Source organism: Macrobrachium rosenbergii, chromosome 23, assembly GCF_040412425.1.
Source record: "Macrobrachium rosenbergii isolate ZJJX-2024 chromosome 23, ASM4041242v1, whole genome shotgun sequence".
Classification (NCBI taxonomy): Eukaryota; Metazoa; Arthropoda; class Malacostraca; order Decapoda; family Palaemonidae; genus Macrobrachium; species Macrobrachium rosenbergii.
In genome coordinates, this window is record NC_089763.1 from 49417780 (window position 1) to 49430279 (window position 12500).

Consider the following 12500-nt stretch of genomic DNA (forward strand, 5'->3'; position numbering starts at 1 on the left):
TGTTTTGATATAAGTACAGGCACACAAAAATAAAATATCTACGCGTATGAAAACTACATAGTTTTTTTTTTTTTCAGAATCTAAACAAAATTTGGTTTTGCTTGTTTCACATATATTGGGAGAATTCAAGCAGACTTTCACATACATTTCAGCTAGATGTCTTCATTTCTTCAGGTTTATCCATCAACAAAATACAAAAGACCATACCCTAAATTACTTGAACCTCTTTGATGTCGCAAAATGACGTCACTTTGCATCATCTTATCAATTGGTGACGTTGAGGAAATACTCCTTGTAACTCTGGGCTTTAAGAAAATGTTCAAGGTAACAACTGAAACAAGTGATGGTGTACTAGCAGCACTGAAAAATATTGGTTTAGAAGACGCATGAAAGATTTACAACTTGTGCAGTTTTTCACCAATGTACCAGTTCAATTTGGTTTCCTGATTTATCATAAGAACCTGATTTTTAAAAAGCATGGACAGTTTACTGAAAAACCCAAACATCGAGTTGAGCAAATAAGCAGTAAGAAGGACACTTCCAGACCCGAAGTTATTTTTCATGATATTTTTTTATTCAACATATACACATGGAAACAAAGGGACTATTCTGCACAAAAAATATTATATATGTCATACCCAATATCTGCCGTGCAAGCATGCAAATCAAATACTCGAGTCCCAACGACGTGAACACAAACACAGAAAGGCTTCGTGTGTTCTGAAAATTTCGTTTTGACCATAGGATGTAAAATTTATGAAATTTTCTTATAATTCTTTAATTTTTCGCATATGGCGAATTGTCAGATACAAATAACAAGATATATTCTGATCCACTAAACGGTTAAATTGATAACTTCAATAAAGGTGATGCTACTACCACGACTGACAAATGTGCTTCCTCAGTTAAATGGAATGTTCTATAAAAGGTGAATTTTCCGACTGTCTGTTTCAGTGGTAGGAATTTATTGTTTTATACCGGAAGGAAATTGATTTACTTTCAAAATAACCATCTATGAAATGATTTTTGTTAATATTACCAGATAACAAATATCAGCTACATATTTATCTTTTCCACTTCTGGATTAATTCCATTCATGGAATGTTTACGGCCTTTTATCAATATTTCCGGTATACTGAAGGCCTTTCTTTATCCTCAGTACATCAACATCCTTTCAAGAATATTGCTGTTGCATATTTGCTCCTTGGTCAATATCTAAAGTACACCAGCCAACTTCGTTAATGTTATTGGCAATCTGAAATTTTTCTTCTTTTCGATGATAACGAGCATCAGAAACCTCTTCGATTCTGCAATAATTTGATGATTATTCTTTGATACTAATGGTGCAACTTATGCAGCTCAGGACTTTTATTTGACGATAGATTTGAGATGGCCATCTTTCTATAATAGAGGTTTTATGCTTGGTACATTATATTGATAGTTCTATCTCTGTAATTAACACAAAATTAGTGTTTAGAGCAATGCTATTCGTATACCATAACACATTTTTCATGGCGAAGAACACGATGGGTTGTATTTCCAGCACTGCCATCATTAAACTAAAATTCTTATCCTACGTTCAAAGTAGCATCAAGCATTTTCTCCATACTGTCATTAAGAGACAGTCTTTTCTTCATTACTCCAACTGAACAGGAAAACTGCTCTCAAAATAAACAGAAAACAGATCGTATTCACTATTCTTGTTTGTAGTTGCTGCCGAGTTAACTCACTTGATCGTTTCAGCTGTCTGACGGCCTTTTGCCGATACAGTCGATACGTTGGGATCTTTGTTATCAGCGGTCTGTAAGGAAAGAGGCTACGACATTTCGGCGGTAGGGTAAGGGCAGGTAGAGAGAAGGCCTTCCCTTTGAAGCTTCATCTACAGACTTTCGAGGAATGCAATATGCCGTGATGTAGAAGTCTCGAGCGACTTTCCCGGCAGAGAGCGTAAGATGAACCTCTGATAAGTTGTTCTTCCGAGATGAAGTGAAAAAAATGCTGGTCGAGAGGAAGGCTGAGAGGATCTGTAGAGTTTATTCAGGTCTGACGGGAATGTAAAGAAGGAATGCATGAGTGCATGGCTGAGGGGATGACTAAAGGCTGAAAATGGGTTGTGAAGTGGGAATAAATAAATTAATTTCTTCGGGATTTTTCTAAGTCCAGTTAGAGACAGTTACTCACCAAATACAGTTGTATGAAGTAATGAATAAAAGAAGAGGTGTATTTATCATTCTTTGACAGATGAATGTTTTCGGAAGGCCTATTTGATGTTCCGCCTTTTCAATCACTCAATCTAACAACTCTCTCAATTGTATACAGATAGTACCGTATACTTAGCAATGTATTTTTTAATAGGATATTGCCATTATTCCCTGGCTGTTATGTTAATTTTTAATTTGTCTGCCCTTCTTCTTTAGTATGTTCATTCATGCTGAACACACACACATACACACATATACATACACATGTGTGTGTGTGTGTATGTATTATACATATATATATATATATATATATATATATATATATATATATATATATATATATATATATATATATATATATATATATATATATATATATATATATATACAGGGTGGGGCAGAACCAATTGAGCAGTTTACAAGTCAATGCTCGAGGGAAGGAGGGAGTTGGGGAGGGTGGTGTTGTTGGCCTCCTCAGACATCCCCATTTCAGTAGCCGACATGGTTTGGTGTGCAATCTCAAAATTTGGAGTGATATACTTCTTTGAGGAGGACGGAGTGACCGTGACCGTGAATGCCGAACGCTATGTTGCAATGTTGCAAAATTTCATGCAACCTAGATTGAAAGAGATTAGTGAAAATGAAGGCTTGGGGGACATGTGGTTTCAGCAGGATGGGGCTACAGCTCACACAGCCCGAATTTCACTCAATGTTTTGAGAAACATGTTTCCCGGACGCCTGGTGTCTCTAAGGGGTGATTTAGGATGGCCTGCGCGGTCACCTGATTTGAGCGTTTGCGACTTCTTTCTTTGGGGACATCTGAAAGAAAGAGTGTTCAAAAGTCGCCCTCACACCCTACCACAGCTAAGGGAGCGGATTATTAGTTAACGCCATACCCCGCAGTATGTGTGAACGTGCTGTAGAAAACTTCAGAGAACGACTCCAGCAGTGTGTTGCAGCTAACGGCCGCCATCTTGCTGACATTATTTTCAGAACATATTGTAAATGGTATGTTATGCTAACCTCGAGAATAATACTTTCTTCTCTATGTACCTCCATACTTTGTTATATCTCCTCAAAACTGCTCAAGTGGTTCTGCCCTTACACCTGTATATATATATATATATATATATATATATATATATATATATATATATATATATATATATATATATATATATATATATATTATATATATATATCATATATTCATATGTACATGTATGTTTGTCTATAATAACAAAATGTATATATGTGCTTTGGATTGCAGTACAGATAGGTAAGTAGTTCAATGTAATCCACCACTAAGGAATTATAATTTTTAAGAAAGTTACTAACGAAGCGAACGAAACTGTTAAACCCATATCAGTCCTAAGAACATAAAATACCGATTATGCCGAAGAAGTAGGAGGTAAAAGTGATCGTTAATTGGGTCTCTCTCAAGAAAGCTTACCCATCAAAGGGTTCCTAAGGGATTAGGAAGGGGAAACGGCGAAGTTTCTTTGAGTAGGATCTCTAATATCTTTCACTGTATAACCTCTTCCTTGTTTCTTTTGTTTTTAGTACAATTAATTGGTTGATTGATTGTTCTTTAAGTCAGCGTGAGAGCGCCTACAGTCATGGTTCTTGTTTGTTTAGTAACGTCAAATAATCGATTGCTTGTTTTATTTCTATCAACCGGCGTGATATTGCCCGTGGCCGTTGTAGTAGAAACCACTGCAATCATCTTCGAAGTGAAAACATGAATTATAATGGAAAAAAATTATTCTAATAGTTTCATATTTATTAGTCGCTTTATTATCATTAATCGCTTTATTATCATTAACGTGGTCTGACATAACACCAATCTATCGGCCCACAATTTCTTTGTCTTTTTATTAGTTCATTCAGGTTTATACAAACCAGCTGGCCTGAAGAAGGTAGACTGTATCATCTGTGAAATGTGAAAGCATAATCCCAATGAAATTTATGAATGTAGATTAGATTAGATTTTATGAGATTTAGGCAGTCAAGCTAGGCACTTGTGCTTTCGGCCATTCAGCGGTTCAGACAGTGAAAAGGGGGAGTTATAGTTGGACAGCAAGACAAAAGAGATCCAGAAAATAAAAGAGATGAAATACAAAGATCTGAAGGTGGAAACCTGGGAGAAAATCCCATAGTTGCACTAAGCAGTAACAGTCAGAGAGGTTGAACAGCAGAATGAGGAAATGAAGCCGGAAAGGAGGCAAAGTCAAAGGCTACAAGTGAGTGCAGCTAGAGCCGAAAGGAATGTAGCAAACGCCCTTTAGTAATAGCTACAGCGCACCACGCGGGGTGCACTGTAGGCCTTACCCCTCAACGAGGAGTTTATGAATGTGAACTAAGAGAACATTTCTACTTGTGATGGAATACTACGTACATGTTAACAGAAGATTTTTAACTGTATTACATGGTATATCGTTTACAAGACTCATGCTCCCAGATTACATTCCTCAGCTCGGATACTAGATCACTCTCTGATTCTCTTATACAGGTTATGCTGCAATTGCCACACGAAAACACAGAAGAATTCACTTAACTTTACTTTCAAGAGATGGTTTGGTTGTCTAAAACGTCGCCCTCATAGAAAGTAAGTTATGATGAGTGAGTATTAGAAAAACTGAGCAAATTCTGAGATACAAAAAAAAAAAGTCACAAAATGACGAGGTACAACTACGACGGTTTACAAATAAGTAAGCATACCACCAAAGATTTTTTTCTTTGTCTTCATTCTTTTCACAAAATCTATTTAATATTAACATAAACGGGGACTCAAAATTATCATTAGTAAGAAGTCAGCATTTGGTAAAAAGAAGGTCTGGAAGAATAGTTTTGATACAACTGATCTGTAAAACGCTGTTGCCACCAGATCCTCCCAAGTAGAGGTATGATACCTAGGAAATGTTTTAAGACAAAAATACATCAATTTGTTTAGCTTGTAAATAATGAAACCTAATCATGAATCATTTACAACGTCAACATGCTAACTGCGGTCACATGAAATATAAAACGCCTACAAAACTGCAAAAGAGAAAGAGCGACGGAGCGGGAGAGAGATGCTCTCTGTATGATGGCGATAGGATATGCAAAAATGACTGTCATTCCGTGTTATATCCAGTTCACGTTAAGAGAGCGAACGTTCCGCCTTCTTCCTGTCGAGTTTATACCCTTTGTTGCTCAGCGAAGCCCACTTACTTGGTATTCAGAAGGTCGCCCTCGACGAATGTAGTCCAGGACGAGCACGGAAAGCAACTTTTAAGAACCTAAATATGCAGCTGCATCGAGATACAGCTTCTATATTTGAACAAAAGTTTCATGCCGGCGTCTTCGTCTTTTCGCGTTTCCTTCTTTAGTGCTGTTTGGGCACTACTTCCGGTAGATGGGTTGCCGTTCCTGGTGGCTTCAAATCTCTCTCTCTCTCTCTCTCTCTCTCTCTCTCTCTCTCTCTCTCTCTCTCTCTCTCTCTCTCTCTCCTTGCTTTGTATATATATATATATATATATATATATATATATATATATATATATATATATATATATATATATATATATATATATATATATATATGTGTGTGTGTGTGTGTGTGTGTATATATATATAATATATATAGTATATATATATATATATATATATATATATATATATATATATATATATATGTGTGTGTATGTTAATGTGTATATATATAATATATATAGTATATACATATATATATATATATATATATATATATATATATATATTATAATGTCACGTGCGTATCAAGTACCTGGTTATTACACAACTAATCTCCAGTTAAAATATACCTCACTTCAGCCAGATACCTGAACTCTCATAACATTAATTATTTACGGCCAGGTACTCTAAAGGTAATGATGATCCTTAAGAAAAACTTATTTATCAATCATTTTGAAAAATCAAGCTAAGTTCGTCAGAATATGTGTGAGAATATAAGAATTAAACTAAAAATCTTCTAGAAGTAAAAGAGGCATCACTCCATCAAAAAACTCTGCTGTTTCCCTGGTCTTAATTCACTTTAGCAAAACTAAAAGAACAAAACATGTTATCACTTTTGCCTTATGCACAATCAATCCTATTCACTGGTGATCAATAAATGAAACACTGTTTTTCTAAAATGTTAAATAAAAATTTATTTTCAGATTCAAAGTTTTATAACTAAATTCACAATTAATTAGAATTCACAATCTGAAAAATTTACTGTGTTGAAAATAACACAAAACTCAATGAATTCTTGAATTAAATTATGAAACAAAACTAATTCCCACAAAACTTTATCAGGAATTTAAATTAATCAAGTAAAATTTAAACTATCAAGGGTACTCAAGATTTAAAAAGAAAATCTCCAATAAATGAAATCAAACATGCAATGTTAAATTAAGTATGTAATGTTAAATTACCAAGAAGCATTACAATGCTATGTAAATAAATGTTACATCACAAACATAAAAATGTAATATAAAGAAATTGTAAATAGAAAAACACACAGAAATACCACGTAAGATTTATCAATATTGATTTCTTGTTCAAAATTTCTAACTTATCACACCATAACCTCCTAACTTATCATACCATGGTATCAATAAAGTAGAATTTCCACGTTATACACAACATGAAAACCTCTGTAAATCACTTGCTGCAGCTGCGTTACACAATACACACTTTTTTTTTTCAGAGGCATAATTCACAGATAAATAACTTTGCTAAATTCAGATCCCAAAGTTAATGTTAAAAGTGATACAAAATTTACGTTAAAAGTAATCTCTTCCTAATTAGGAATGAGAGAGAGAGAGATATGGAACCAATCGACTGGTCTCAGAAATCAGAATGAAACAAATTTTAGGATTCAATGTCGTGGAAACAATTACATGATGTCATTAAAGCATTTTAGTCGCGAATACAAAAGTTCTGAAGCAGGGAGGTGGCGTGTTAAGCGTTTTGGGTCACCGAGATACAATGGAAACTTCACAGAAGGGAAAGTTACGTCATCCCAGCAAAATGTTTCAGGCAGCATCTTACAAAACGCCAGCGAAAGCAAATTGATCGGACATTATTCTTTCTCTCAAAGTGCGTGCGTGACTCAAACAACGCAATACAACAACATGAAATCACTGCGTCTTGAGCCACATTATGGGACAAATTGGCGTTTGTTTGCAAATCTGTCATCATTCAACCCAAAACAAAAGCGTTCCCTCTTATCTCAACTGATGACAACTGAAATGAAACAAGCCTTGGTGGACACACACGTGTTCACATACTACCTTTACCGAAAGATATTCGTTCACAAATTCACATTACTATTAAAATTATAACAACAATTCTAAATTACGCTATCAAGTAATCATTAGTATTTGAGATCTGATGTCAAACTAAATATGACACTTCAACAATATTATCATTAAAACACCAACACATGAAAAAAGTAATATATGCCAAAATTATAGGAGGATATCGTATTACAAGACAACATCATGAAATTCCTCCCCGAAGATTACTTATCCGGGTTTGAATCCAACGATTCACAACAGGATAAATAATCTGCTATGACATTATCTTTCTAAGAAATGTGTTTAACACTTACATTATATGGTTGCAGGCATAAAGGTACACAATTAGTCTCATATTATTATTTTCATCTTGTGATGAATGAGATTGGAGTTGTGATCGACAATGCTAAATTTCTTCATTCTAGGTCGGTTCACATACACTTCAAACTTTCAATGCTGTGATTAGTACAATGTTCTTTCAATTGATAGTATGTTTTTCTAGTGCTTTTCTTTGAAGACATAAAACATACTGGATGTAAGATTCTGTTGTCCTCTTTTTGATAGAACGGCTCCAATTCCATAGTCGGATCATCAACATGTCACGAACTTTTGGTAAAGTCTGGAGCTTGAAGCACTGGTCTTGAGATTAATATAAACACTAGCAACCTTCTCAAATGATTCTTGACATTCTGAGTCAATCAAAACTTTCTTTTAGGACTTTAGTTAAGTCAGTTAGGGAGCTACAGCTGAGAAATTTGGACCAGAACGGCGATAAAATCCAGCCATGCCCAAAAATCTTTGTAGCTGTTTCCTCGTAGCAGGAGGGTAGCACTTACGGATACCTTCTACGTGCAAATCAATAGGAGCGAAGGCCTTTTCAACTTCAAATCCTAAGGTACTGTACAGTGCCTTTCCAAACTCACTTTTTGTAAAGTTGATTAGTCCTGCTTCCCGAAGTTTTCTTGAACGCTGTAATATCTTCAGATGTTCTTCTGTATATTAGAATAAATCCTGAGAAGCTACAATGTCATCAAGGTATACACCTACTCCTTCTATTGATCCTAATGATTGATTATCTTTCGCTGGAATGTTGCAGGTGCATTCATCCAGACCAAATGGCAAAACGGTGTATTGATACAGTCCAAAGGAGTAATGAAAATGCTTAACTTAGCATTCTCATCTATGGGAATTTGATAATATCCTTTCAACAAGTCAATCTTGGAAACAACTTTGGCTTGCCCAATATTATCAAGTAATTGATCAATAAGAGGCAAGGGATAATTGTCAGCCACACTGATGAATTGATTTCCTATAATCCAGTACACATCTAAATGAGCCATCTGGTTTCTTCACTAACACACAAGGAGAACTATAATGACCAGACTAGGTTCTGCTAATCCATGCTGCAACAAATATTCTTCTTTCTTCAAAACATCTCGATGAAAAAGCGATAAGCGATAAGCTCTCATTTTAAAGGTTTTCCATCTTCTCTGATCTTTATCTCCATACTTTGTCAGATTAGTACACCTAGGTACATCTGCAAAAATTTCAGAAGCTTTGAATAACTTCACTTAATTCACATACTTTGCTCAACACTCAGATGTTTTAGTTTATCTTCCAAATTTTCTAATATTGAAGAATTGTTCATCTTGTTTTCAGCTCCTAATTCGTAGCCGTCATCGTCCTCTGTAGATGAAGTTGTTTGTATTATTGACACTGTTTCAGTTTTAGTCTCTGAGAAGTAAGGTTTCAAAAGATTCACATGTATCTTCCTCTGTCGTTTTCTTCTTCCTGGTGTTTCAATCACATAAGTTCGATCACTTAACTTCTCTATTATCCTATAAGGACCTTGAAACTTATTGGTAAGGGGAAATCTTTTCACTGGTAAGAACACTAGAACTTGCTGTCCAATACTAAAATTTCTTAGCTTAGTTTTAGCATCATATTTCCTTTTCATTTTATCTTGACTTATTTTCAAATTTTCTAAAGAGAATTTTCTAATTTCTCTTAATGCTATCAATTATACATATTCTCCTTGGATTTCCTCTTGATTTCTTCCCAGTTCTCTGCAAGAATCTTCAATGGACCTCTAATGTCTCATTAAAAAATCATTTCATTTGGTAGACATCATATGCTTTCTTGATAAGCATTCCCTAACTTCAAATAACATTAAAGGTAAACCAGCATCCATTCTCTTTCCTGATTCATTACAATGCCAGTTAACATACTTTTCAATGTCTGGTGGAACCTTTCCAAGGCTCCTTGAGTCTCTGGATGATAAACAGTTGATAACTTATTGTTTCTCCCCTAACAAGTTCATCACATCCTGGAATAATTTTGATAAGTTCATTCCTCTATCACTTTGCAATTTCTGGTATTCCAAACTTGGAGAAAAACTCCACCAACTTCTCAGCAATTACCTTTGCACTTATACTTCTTACAGGAATCGCCTCCAGGATACCTAGTCACTGGACACATTAATGTTAATAGATATTCATTTCCTTTCTTTGTTTCGAAGTGGCCCAACCATCTATAATTACCTTGCTAAAGGGTTTGCTTCTCTAACTTCTATGGGATGTAGGGGTGCTTTCTGAATGGTTTCATTCGGTTTCCAGCTATATCTGGCGTAATGTGACACACTGCAAAATTGCTAACGTCCTTGTGATCAGGCCAGAAAAAATGCTTCATAACCTTCTCAACGATGCCTGATTCCGCATGTCCAGACTCGTGCGCTACTGCTGGCTTGTTTCCTCAATGGATATGATCAAAATTTGATGATATTCACCCCATTCGCATTTTCCTGGTATATCTGCAGGTCGATGTAACTATATTATGGCTCACTTTATTTGATAATAACAGGTGGAGGTTTGTTGCATCTCTTCTTGATCACTGCTCTGAAGAACAAATCAGCCAACGTTGTATCCCTCTTCTGCAGTTTCATTAGCTTCTCTCTTGTCATGAAAGCCAACCCCAAGGCTGAATTACTCACACATCTGCTAACTCTGCCTCTGTAGTTTCATTACCATCTTCAGGAACATTTGACTACTCAGAGTCTCTTCAGTAACAATAGGATCCTCTTCTTCTTGGGAAATCTCTTCACTACTAACAAAGAGGAAACTTCACTTTCCTGGAACAGTTCTTCTAATCTTAAGATCCTTCCACTTGATTCTTCTGGTGCAGAGTAAATCCTCAGTATCTTCACTAAGACATAGTTCTCTTCATACTCCTGGTAGTCCACAGCCCTGGAAATAGGTGGGAGTTTCTTCTCTAAAGCCTACTGTAGGACTAACCCTTAACGGTTTGTCTGTCACTATAGGACTAGGAACAAATAGTACACATAGCTTCCATTGCCAGTAAACATAGCTTGTAACACCTTCAATAGCTAGTGAGTCCTTTGTAAATCAACATTTCCTGTCACCAATTCACAGGACAAATGCAAGCGGCATATAGGAATTGCCTCTTCTCTCTATACCCCTTCAAAATAACTGAATCTCCGGTGAGATTCTTCTCCAACTAATGGGTGAGCAGCACCACGAACTACCACACTATAGTTACTCCACGTATATGTGCCATTTGGTACCTGCACACTTCACTCCTTGAGTTGTGCGTACCTTCATAGATATATGGCTTAAGAAGCCTCCAAGCGCTCAGCCACTCACTGTGAAGTTACATTTCCACTGGTTGCCCTATTGCTCTGCTTGTTTAGTCTCAGTCGTTCCCACTGCTCTTCGTAGTTTGCTTCCTAGTTACCTTTAGCCACTTGACCAACTGGTTTGGTCTGCTGTTGTATCTGATAACAATCTCGACTGTAGTGTCCTACTCTTCCACACTTGTAACGAACAACATTCAGTCTTCTGTACCTGTCTTGGCCAAGCTGGATGATGAGTTGCTGTTCATGCTGAGGGAATTGTTACCTGACTTTGTATTACTTTGCAGCCACTAGAAGGATTTCAGTTGTAATGTTCCTGAAATTTGGATGGATCTGAAACCTGTGCGTTGTTGGTTCTGGTACTTGACATTATAATTTCTTTTGCTAGAAATTATATTGAAATCTTCGCTCAATGTAGCAGCTTTGTCATTGATTTTTAACCTCTCTCTCTTAAATAGGCTCTTATGTGTTCAGAATTCCTCTAAGATATTGTTCTAGAACTACTAACTCCTCAAGTTCGTCCATAGATTTAAACTGGCAACCTCAACCATCATTTAAAACATCGTCTTACCTTGTGACATAATCCAAGAAAAGTTATCTTGTCATCCTTTCTCAAAGATCTGAATCTTTCATTATAATATTCAGGGTCATCTGGTAAACTTGTAGCACGTATGTTTAAGTACCTTGTACTCTTTACTGATCAACTGATAAGGCTAAACTGACCTTCTTCCTTCTGTGAGAACACTCTGTAACAAGACCAACCATTTATCCTCTGCCATCCCATACCTGAAGCTACTTTTTCAGTGATCAAAAACTCATCTGGGAGCTTCTTCTGTAAATTTCAGATTAACTTCTGCACTCTTACTACATCAAATACAGGGTCTGAATTACCTTGAGTGGGTTAGGCAGTATTACAGGTAATGTGGATCGAGCTTATTAACTCCTCTCCCTTTTTCCTTATCTTGCTCTTTCTCTCTCCTCTTTTGCTCTTTCTCTTTCTTCTTTTGCTCTTTCTCTTTCTTCTTCTGCTGCTTTTTCTTCTTCTCTCTCCTTTCTTTCTCTTTTCTCTCTATGTTCTCTTTCTCTTTCTGCTTGCATTTTCTCTCTTTCAGCCTGTATCCTCAGCTTAATCAAATTTTCTTCTGCTTCTATACGTCCAAGTTCTGCTTCTGCATCACTTTTCTCTTTCTTTTGCTCATGTTTATCTGTAAATTCTGCCTCAGCTGCATTCAACAATTCTTGCACCTCTCCCAACTCTTCATCTACTTTACCAGAGTCCATCAACGCTTGGATTGCAATATATTTGATTTGTGCCTTAATCATACCACTAGACACATTACCCCCACA

General features: G+C 36.0%; 1 protein-coding gene and 1 long non-coding RNA gene across 2 annotated transcripts in view; one reads left to right on the forward strand and one right to left on the reverse strand.

The window, feature by feature from the left end:
- Window positions 1-12500, forward strand: part of LOC136851603 (dipeptidase 1-like) — a 610672-nt gene that overhangs the window by 457527 nt on the left and 140645 nt on the right. The window lies entirely within an intron of this gene.
- Window positions 1-12500, reverse strand: part of LOC136851604 (uncharacterized) — a 481793-nt gene that overhangs the window by 72417 nt on the left and 396876 nt on the right. The window lies entirely within an intron of this gene.